The following is a 9,805-nucleotide window of genomic DNA, read 5'->3' as shown; positions in this document are numbered from 1 at the left end:
GCACCTTCTGTTCCACCCTTCCTTGAAAATCAAATCATGTTCAGGTGAGCTTTGAATTTCCAGCTGGAGAGACACTGCCCAAAGGGTGATGAAGGCTTAAAAGGACCACAAGTGGACCACAACCTTGCTGAGACACAGGTTGCAAACATCAGAGGTGCTCAAAGAAGAAAGCACAAAGAAAATTCCATTATTGAAAGGCCAAAAGGGAAAGGAAGTTGTGTACTATAGAGAGTTGTCCATTCTTCTCTTTCTCTAGGTTTCTTGGTTCCTACCATGGTTCTATTATTTAATAATTGTGTGACTGAGAGCAGACAATTTTTATTGATCAAATTGGTCAATAAAATAAGATAATGACCTACCTACTGCCCACTGTGTACTGTCTTAATAGAACCAAATTTGAAAGTACTTATAAAAATGTTTCGTAAAAATTGTAAAACATGATGCCCATATAAAAGTCTGTTATTACCAGATATGATTATCACATATTCGGCCCTCCATGAGGCCCCTTCCCTGAATTTTGAACAGGCTTGGACATCCCAATTGAATCTTGACTCCTAGGGTAAAAATAGAGATTTTGGAAGTCATGAAAACCCAGAAGTCTCTTTATTCACATGAGAATATGGGTTGTAGGCAGGCCTTATTGTTGTCTCTGGGGAAAATAAATGTTATCAATTTGATCCTTCACCTTGCAGAAGCTGTCTGCAGTTCTGACTTTTTCCCACCAACCACACTGCATTTTTAAAAAATATTTTATTTATTTATTCATGAGAGGCACACACAGAGAGGCATAGACATAGGCAGAGGGAGAAGCAGGCTTCCTGTGGGGAGCTTGATGCAGGACTCGATCCCAGGACCCTGGGATCATATCCTGGGCTAAAAGCAGATGCTTAACCACTGAGCCACCTAGGTGCCCCCTACCAACCACACTTCAAATAAAGTAAAAAAAAATATTTACTTATTATCTTGTACTATGTACCAAGCATAAGGGATAATGTAAGATCCTTGTCTGAAGTCTTAAGAGAAAAACCAGATGCCAACATAAATAATTATAACCCAAGGTAGAGCATAAAAGAAGCAACAACAATGGTTTTTGACAGCTTTGAAGAGGAGAAATGACATCCCACTAGAAGGCTGAGAAATGATTCATGGAGTCTTGCGGTTCTTGGAGCCAGTCCCTTTGACAAGGGAAAAGTTCCTACGGAGCTCGTGAAGCATTGTGGGGAATACTTCTTTAGGGTCTTCCTTCTCAGAGCCTGGGAACAACTTTGGCAGACTGTCTCAGGCTCTCTCTCTCTCTCTGTGAGACCCAGAGCTCTGCACAGGTGAAGTCGGAAGCACTTGGCCTCCTAGAATCTTGGTTGAGTAGCCCCTGGCAAGCCCCTTAGACTCTCAGTTTTCTTGTCTGGAAAATGGACCTAGTAATACTCACTTCAAAGGAATGTTGTAACATTTAATTGATATTTTCAAACTCTGCTGAGATCTACAGATGAAAGACCTTGGAGAAGAACACAACAATATTATTACACAGGAGTTAATCCCTTCATCAGCCTTTGGGAATTCTCTGTTTGTTCAATCTGTACCCTCTTTGGGGGACAGTTGACTGTATTCCCAGATGCAACACATTCTTACAGGAAGAAACAAGTGGTTCTTGATTTCCTGCCCATTCTTTGGGACTTTCTGACTTCACATCATTTGTAGACTACTACTTTCTCTCTTCTTTATTTCCCACTCTTGAGGCAAAAGCCTTGCTCCACACCTGGTCCATGGTCAGCATCATCTCATCCTGGAGCATTATGTGAGTGAGAAGAAGCTGATCCATTCCTTTCAAAGACTCAGTGTTTTCTGCTTTCTGTCATGCCCAATTTTGGATATCAGTGACAGCTTCTTAGCCCCCTCAGAAAACATACCTTTCTTGTCTGGATTCTGATACTCTTCATCTCTTCATTCTGAGAATGAGATGAATGTTCTTGAACTGTGATTCCATGGTAGGAAGAGTATAGAACCCCATCAGCGTCTGATAATTTCCTCTGATTTTATCATTGATTTGCTTCTGTTGGCCTTTCCTTTCTTCAGATTCCTCAACTATTAAATGAATGTAATAATCCTATTAATTTTCTCAATATGAGTCCTGAGGAGTTAATGTAATTGAAAGCACAGTCTAAACTCTAGCAATGTGTAGATAAAAAAGAAGTGAAGTAGAGAATTATCCAATCTGTAATGCAGGTATCAATGGACACAACCAACGTTCATAAAAACAAATTTGGAGTGAGAGGTAAAGTCATTAAGATTAGCCCCACTACTTCTAACTTTGGTAAAAAAAAAAAATCTCCTTTACAAACTCTCTGTTGATCAACTGACCTCTTAATACATTTTAGTAATGGGGAGCACACACTCTATTGATACAGTCTATTTCATACTTGGAAACTTCTCACTGTTAAAAAGTACTTTCTCGGGCTGAGTTGACATCAGTGACAGTCATCAGTGAAGTCATCCATGACAATGTCACTTCCAGAACTGTTTTTTAATTCTGGCTCCACACACACACACACACACACACACACACACACACACAATCCAACCCTCCTTCCCTATGATGGTCCTTCAGATCTATGAAATTAAGGATCATTTCTAGTGGGTTCTCTCATTACCAGCCTAAACTTCTCAGTTCCTTTAATTTCTCTCATGGCACTGTTAACAGGCCTTTCACCATTCCAGAGGTAGAATCGGTGTTTTGACCAAGAAATAGGGGAAGTAGAGGCTTTAGGACTAGAGGTAGAGCAGAGTGAGAACGGTTAGATCTCTGTGTACTCAAGTTTACAAGGAACAGCATGAAAAGGACATTTTCATCACATAGACTAGAGCCAATTAGCTCAACATGTGACACAGTTGGTGTCTTTCACACAGCTGGAGCTGAATGAATACATACTGTGGATTAATAAGTGCAGCTAAAACTTTGCTGTCCATAATATATATTTCTTTCCTCCAGAATACCGTGATTTTGGAGTGCCCTTTAATATTTTTTCAGGTGCTATATCACTATGGAGAGACAGGTCAGGCTTTAGTTTCTTCTTCAACACTGAGATATATTGAATCACTCCAAAGTTCTGCCTTTGGGAGCTCATACTTTCGGAGCATATGACAAAATGGGACATGAGGCCAAACTGGAGAGTGGTTCAGATAGTGTGCCATCCCACGATCTTTCCTAATGCTATTTGTAGCTCTTCCCCACACTCAGTCTTATAGTGACAAAACTTTTGGCCTAGAATAAAAATGAGGTGCCAAAGTATTAAAAAGGGGGTGGAGCCTGAGTCACAAATCCAAATGGAAGAGACATTGGATGCGAGCCAATCCAGTCCAGCACTTGATGGTTGGTATTTATAACACCAGATTCCAATTTGGTTAATGTTTACTGAGCAGCTACCATGTGCCAGGTACCATGCTAGATGCTTTTACACATAGTCTCTTACTTATTCCTCCCTTCTATATGATGAGAAAGGTATTATGGTCTCCTAGAATCTAGAGAGATTTGATGTCAACAGCACTGACCTGTGGTTAGCATTCTCCTCCTCTTCCAAGGGAGCAGCTTTCATTCATTAATTGAGAAATGTCTATGACTTCCTCAGCAATGGTTCCCAGATCCTGGATTCTATTAAGCCTGTGGAGTTACTGCAAAAGAATCTCTGAATCAGTGTGTGCTCAAGATTGTCTAGAGAAAAAAAGAAAAAAAGATTGTCTAGAGACTATAAAAGACAGGTATATTTTACTCATATGTACTCATATTTCTCAAGTGTAAGTGATGCTTATTAATTTTAAAATTAACACACAGTTTTAAAAAGTGGTCTTACATTTACAGAAAAAATGAGTGGAAAGTACAGAGTTCCCATATACCTCCTGGCCCTTCCCCTTCAAGTTTTCCCCTGTTGTTAATTTCTTGTTACAGTTGATGAGCCAATATTGATGCACTATTATTAAATAAAGTCCATAGTTCTCATTAGGACTTTGTGTGTTCTCATTAGGACTAATGCTTTGTGTTATATATTCCACAGGTTTTGATAAATGTATATGCGTACATATAGCCACCATTACAGTATCATATAGAATAGTTTCATGACCCTAAGAATCCTTGGGGCTCCACCAATCCATCCCTCCTTTCTTCTCCATAAGCCACTAAGATTTTTATTGTCTTTATGTTTTGCCTTTTGCAGAATGTCATACAGTTGGAATGTAATTAGCCCCTTCAAATTGGCTTCTTTCACATGGCAATATACATTTAAGATTCCTCTGTATCTTTCCATGGCCTGAAAGGTCGTTTCTTTTTTTTTTTTTTATTGGAGTTCGATTTGCCAACATATAGTATAATAGCCAGTGCTCAACCCGTTAAGTGCCCCCCTCAGTGCCCGTCACCCAGTCACCCTGTCCCCGCACCCCATTCCCCCACCCACCTCCCCTTCCACTACCCCTTGTTCATTTCCCAGAGTTAGGAGTCTCTCATGCTCTGTCACCCTCTCTGATTTTTTCTCACTCATTTTCTCTCCTTTCCCCTATAATCCCTTTCACTATTTTTTATATATGGACCTGGAGGGTATTATGCTGAGTGAAATACGTCACTTGGAGAAAGTTCATTTCTTTTTATCACTGAAAAATATTTCATTGTATGGATACACCATAAAGTTTGCTTATCCATTCTCTTACGGGAGGGCATCTCAGTTGCTTCCCAGTTTTAGCAAATATGAAAAACTTTCTATAAACAACCATGGGCAGACCCTTGTGTGGACATAAGTTTTCAGCTCATCTGAGAAAATGCCAAGGAATGCAATTGCTAGGTTCTCTGGTAAAACCATGTTCATTTATTTTTGTAAAAAACTGGCAAACTCTTTTCCATAGGGGCTGTACCATTTTGCATTCTCACCAACAATGAATGAGAGTTCCTGCTGCCCTATATCCTCATTAGCATTTTGTGTTTTCAGTGTTCTGGATATTGGTCATCCTAACAGGTATATAGTGGTATCTCATTGTATTAATTTGAAATTCCCTATTATGTAAGTTGTTAAGCATTCTCTCATATACTTTTTTCACTATATATCTATATCTATATATATCTTCTTTAGTGTGGTGTCTGTTCAAATGTTTTGTTCATTTTTAAATTGGGTTGTTTGTTTCCTAACTGCTGAGTTTTAAGAGTTCTTTACATACTTGGGATAACAGTCCTTTATCAGATACGTGTTTTGTAAAGGGTTTTTCTGTCTGTGGCTCATATTTTCATTCTTTTAAACAGTGTCTTTCACAGAGCAGGGGTTTTTAATTTTAATGAAGTCCAATTTTTCAATTTTTTTTTTCAGGTATTGTGCTTTTGCTGTTTCTAAATAGTCATTGCCAAGCTCCCAGTCACCAAGATTTCTTCCTATGTTATCTGCTAAGAGTTGTCTACTTTGGGTTTATATTTAGACCTATAACCCATTTTGAATTTATTTTTGTAAAACATATAAACTTGTGGCTAAATTTGCTTTTTTTTTTCCTTTTGCATGTGGAAATCCAGTTGTTCCAGTACCACTTGCTGAAAGACTCCTTTCTCCATTGAATTGTTTTTGTTCCTTTGTCAAAGATCAACTGGCTATATTTGTGTGAGCCTATTTCTTGGCTCTCTCTTCTGTACCATTGGTATATTTGTCAATTTTTTTTGGTGCCAGTGCCATACTGTCTTCATTATTGTAGCTTTATAGTAAGTATTACAGTTGGGTAATGTCAATCCTCCCATTAGGTTCTTTAATATTGTGTTGGTTATTTTGGGTCTTTAGACTTTCCATAGAAACTTTAGAATTACTTAATTGATATACATAAAATAACTTTCTGGGATCAGTAATCCCTTGATTGAGATTGCATTGACTTTATAGATCAAGTTGGGAAGATTTGATATATTGACAATATTGATTTTTCAATCTAGTTACATGGGATAGTTCGCCATTTATTTAAATCTTAAATTTCTCTCATCAGAGTTTTGTGGTTGTTCTTATATAGACCTAGTACATATTTTGTTAAATGTTTACCTAAATATTTCAGGTTTTTTGGTGCCAGTGTAAACGGGATTGGGTCATTAATTTTAGAGATATTAACTAATATCAAGTAGAAGTGGTATTTTTCAGGTTAAAATGTGATCTGCATAATCCAAAAGGTGAAAGACCAGTGGCTTATGTGACTTCGGACATGAAGAAACTAACAGCAGGGTTCTGAGGCCCTGCTGCCAGAGGGTGTCTAATGGTGTTACTGTGGCAATGTCACTGGTACACTAGAAGGAGAAATCTCATTTACAGCTGAGACTCTAAGAGTGAAATAATTTTTTCCATCCCAAAGAGCTTAAAACTCTTCTACCTTGCCTCAAATCCCATAAAAATAAGTGGGCAACAATCAGCCTTTGCCGAGAGGGTGTAGGTGAGAGGAATGGAGAGCTATGGCATCATGCAACCATTTTCTCCACTAGCAGAGTAAATAATATCGTAGATAAAGATAAAAATTCTTATATAGGTTACAAGACTAGAGTGGTCTGACTTCTATCAACCTCTTAAACCATATGCTCCCTACTCTGCTTGATGAGTCTGAGCTTATGCATCCTTCTCTTTGCCACACTTCTTCCACAGGGCCTTTACATATGCTGTTTTCTCCCTTCTGTATCACTTCCTTGATTCTCCCAGGCCAGGCCATTGAAAGTGCTGTATATTTCTGAGCACTTGCCACATTGTGAGTTTACATTTATTTATGTTATTAGCTGATTACAAGACCATCAGTTCCATGAGGAAAGGTATTGTGCCTCTTTTGCTTGCCATTATGGTTCTAGTGCTATAATTGTTGAGTGAATGGATGATTGACTAGATATCCTATAGAATCATGAACCGCATATCTATTTTCATTTTAAAGTATAAGGACCACTCAATGAATCATTTTTATTGTCCTAAAGGACTCCTCTAAGTATTATGGCACAAATAAATCCCTGGTTTGGGTGGTTCCCCATACCAGGGTATGGGTGGTTCCCCACCCAAACACTATAATCAATATTCTAGTTCCTAGACCAGTGGAAATGGATTCAATAGTTTCCTTTATAGAGTATTGGCTTGGTGAGGCTTATAGTGGTTTGGGTAAACATTAATTTGATTTTTTAAAGTTTCTTTAGCAAGCGTTTATTAAATGCCCACTGCACACTATGTTAAATGAGAACCATGTATGAAACCTCTCAACCATAGTCTCCCTCTTGAAAGACTGGTGTTACAGTGCGGGCAACATGCACATCAATTCCTTGCCAAGCTGAATGTCAACGTGAAGTCATAGTAGGTGCTATAACCATTGGTTCTGTGGCCCAGGCTGCATGTTTTTTTGGCTGTAGTCTCTGAAACTTTGGGAACTGAATGCCTTAGGCGGGTCCTGCACGTTTTGTTCCCTCAGTCTCCTACCACTCCCTACTCTCTCATACCTGGCTTGGAATTTCTTCTGTTTCCACTGTCGGCTAGTCCCAAGTACATCCAATTCGTGGCCCTTGGCTGGATCCAACCTTCCCCTGGGGCCAGTGGCTGGCTAGAGAGAAGAGCTGCTTTTCTCATTCCTATTTTGTACAAGGAACTGTGGGAGCCACCAACAGGATCACACAGGCCCTGATGAAGAACTCACAGCCTGGTCAAAGAAGTGACATGCACACAAATGACCAGAACACTCTGTCTCAGAGTGTTTACAAAGGTAGCTGTGAGAAGGGCAGGGACTGGAACACATGCTCTGGCTTGTGTGTTTGTAGGTCCTGTTTATGGTGGAGGGGTGGGAGAAGGTGAGGTAAAAGCAGCCATACAGACCCTTATCTTGTCATCGGTGAAATTAACTGTGGCTCTGTAGCTGTGGGATCCTAGGCAAGTCACCTCGACTTCATCTCTTTGAGCTTCAGATTCTACAGCTATAAACTACCAGTGATACCAGGGTGCAGTAAGGTTGTTGTGAGGTTTAAAAAAAGGATGACTATGCAAATGCTTAGCATAATACGTCATATAGTAAGGACAATCAACTATTGTTGACTATGAATCCTCCTTTATAGGAACCTTTATAGAGATCATTGCAGATTAAATGTTGGCAACTCTGGGGCCCACCTTTCATAGGAAGCCTCAGTAGGGGATTGGGCAATCCTCTCCCTTGTCCAGCCATTGGTGGTACAGAACATCCTGTGCCAGCAGGAGGCCTGGCCATGTGACCTCTTCTCCTTGGCTGTTCCCACTGGCAAGCCATGAATAGCGAGAAACACCCTCCATAGTGCTAAGAGCTTTTCCGAAGGAGCCCAGAGGGAAGAATATTCTCTGATTTTGCAAAGCCTGAGCCTCTTCTGTAGCCAATTCTGGTGGAGATACAGAGAACCTAATTGTTTTATGTTCTTCAGATCCCCTCCATTGGTGGCCACTTAAGCCCTCCTTTTAACACAATGAATGAAACGCTTCAAAGAGTCAGCATTTGACAATCTCAGCTTCCGATGGTCACAGGAGCACCAAGAGTTGCAGATTTATAGATTCAGAGAGTTTCAGAGCAGGAAGATGTCCTGAGTTTATCTGTCTACCTCTCTCAATTCACAGCTATGGAAATTGAAGCCCAAAGAGACAAAAGTCAGTGACAGACCTAGATCTCCCACTTTCCAGGTCTGGGCTTCTGCAAAGACATCACCCTGCCTTCCATGTATGGAAAGAAGCATTGAGCATGAATGTGTGTGTCTGGTTCCACCAGTGCCGGTTATTACAAATGACAGAACATCAGGTTCAGGGGGAAAAAAAAAAAGTATATGCCCGACAGAGGCACTTATTAGCTTATACAGCTGAGCTATCCATCCATGGCAAGAGTCATAGGATCTGGTTTCACTCTTTCCATCACTAAGGTCCTCTTCCTTGATATCACCTCCATTCCAAGACGTTCTTCCCACAAGAATGTTGCCAGAAATTTCCAGGGCTAAATCCTTTCATGATCATTCACCATGGGAAAACATCAAAGTTCTCTGTCTCAGCTTCTCTGCAAAACTCCCAAGGATCACTCTGATTGGATGTCTTGTAGCACATGTTCTGATGTTGGCCAATCCCTGGGGCTGGAGATCTTGAAGTTCTAACTGATGTAGGCCTGAGCCTCTTGGTCCACTCCTCGGCTGGGGACGGGCTGCTCAGACCCTGGGGACGGACAGTGGGGGTGCTACTAGGAAAAGGAAATGGGGCTCAGTGGCTAAAAAATTAAAAAAAATGTCCTCTGTGCCTCCACAGTGCTTCTAGGTGTGATTATGAATTTGAGTGTGTCTTAGGTTTATCAAATCTTCCATCTCTCTGAATTGGGGAGCACTTTGCTATCTAGCTAGCTATGTGGTTGCAGTAGTAGACATGAACTTAGACGAGGGTGGAACAGGGCAGCCCGGGTGGCTCAGTGATTTAGTGCCGCCTTCAGACCAGGGCATGATCTTGGAGACCCAGGATCGAGTCCCACATTGGGCTCCCTGCATGGAGCCTGCTTCTCCCTCTGGCTGTGCCTCTCTCTCTCTCTCTTCACTCTCTGTGTCTCTCATGAATAAATAAATAAAATCTAGAAAGAAAGAAGAAAGAAAGAAAGAAAGAAGAAAGAAAGAAAGAAAGAAGAAGAAAGGAAGGAAGGAAGGAAGGAAGGAAGGAAGGAAGGAAGGAAGGAAGAAAGAAAGAAGAAAGAAGAAAGAAAGAAAGAAAGAAAGAAAGAAAGAAAGAAAGAAAGAAAGTGGAACATTTGCTCAGGTGAAGCCAAGGGCTGGGGTTTAGGTAACATGATACCCTCCTGTTCATTA

The 9,805-nt window shown here is 40.4% G+C and overlaps 1 long non-coding RNA gene across 3 annotated transcripts in view; it reads right to left on the bottom strand.

The window, feature by feature from the left end:
* Nucleotides 1-732: 732 nt before the first annotated feature.
* LOC112645816 (uncharacterized) overlaps nucleotides 733-9,805 on the bottom strand; it is a 31,297-nt gene continuing 22,224 nt past the window's right edge. The window contains exons 4-6 of one of the 3 annotated variants that reach the window (XR_004812009.2): nucleotides 3,547-3,666; nucleotides 1,908-2,082; nucleotides 733-1,495 (exon numbers count right to left, since the gene is read on the bottom strand). This is a non-coding gene — a long non-coding RNA (uncharacterized LOC112645816). Of the gene's footprint in view, nucleotides 2,083-3,546; nucleotides 3,707-9,805 lie in introns of all 3 variants that reach the window. The other 2 variants (XR_007408114.1, XR_004812008.2) reach the window with 2 other exon arrangements.

Source organism: Canis lupus, chromosome 34 (assembly GCF_003254725.2).
Source record: "Canis lupus dingo isolate Sandy chromosome 34, ASM325472v2, whole genome shotgun sequence".
Lineage (NCBI taxonomy): Eukaryota > Metazoa > Chordata > Mammalia > Carnivora > Canidae > Canis > Canis lupus.
The sequence above is the reverse complement of the archived record's forward strand: the minus strand, read 5'-3'. Positions and strand labels throughout refer to the sequence as shown.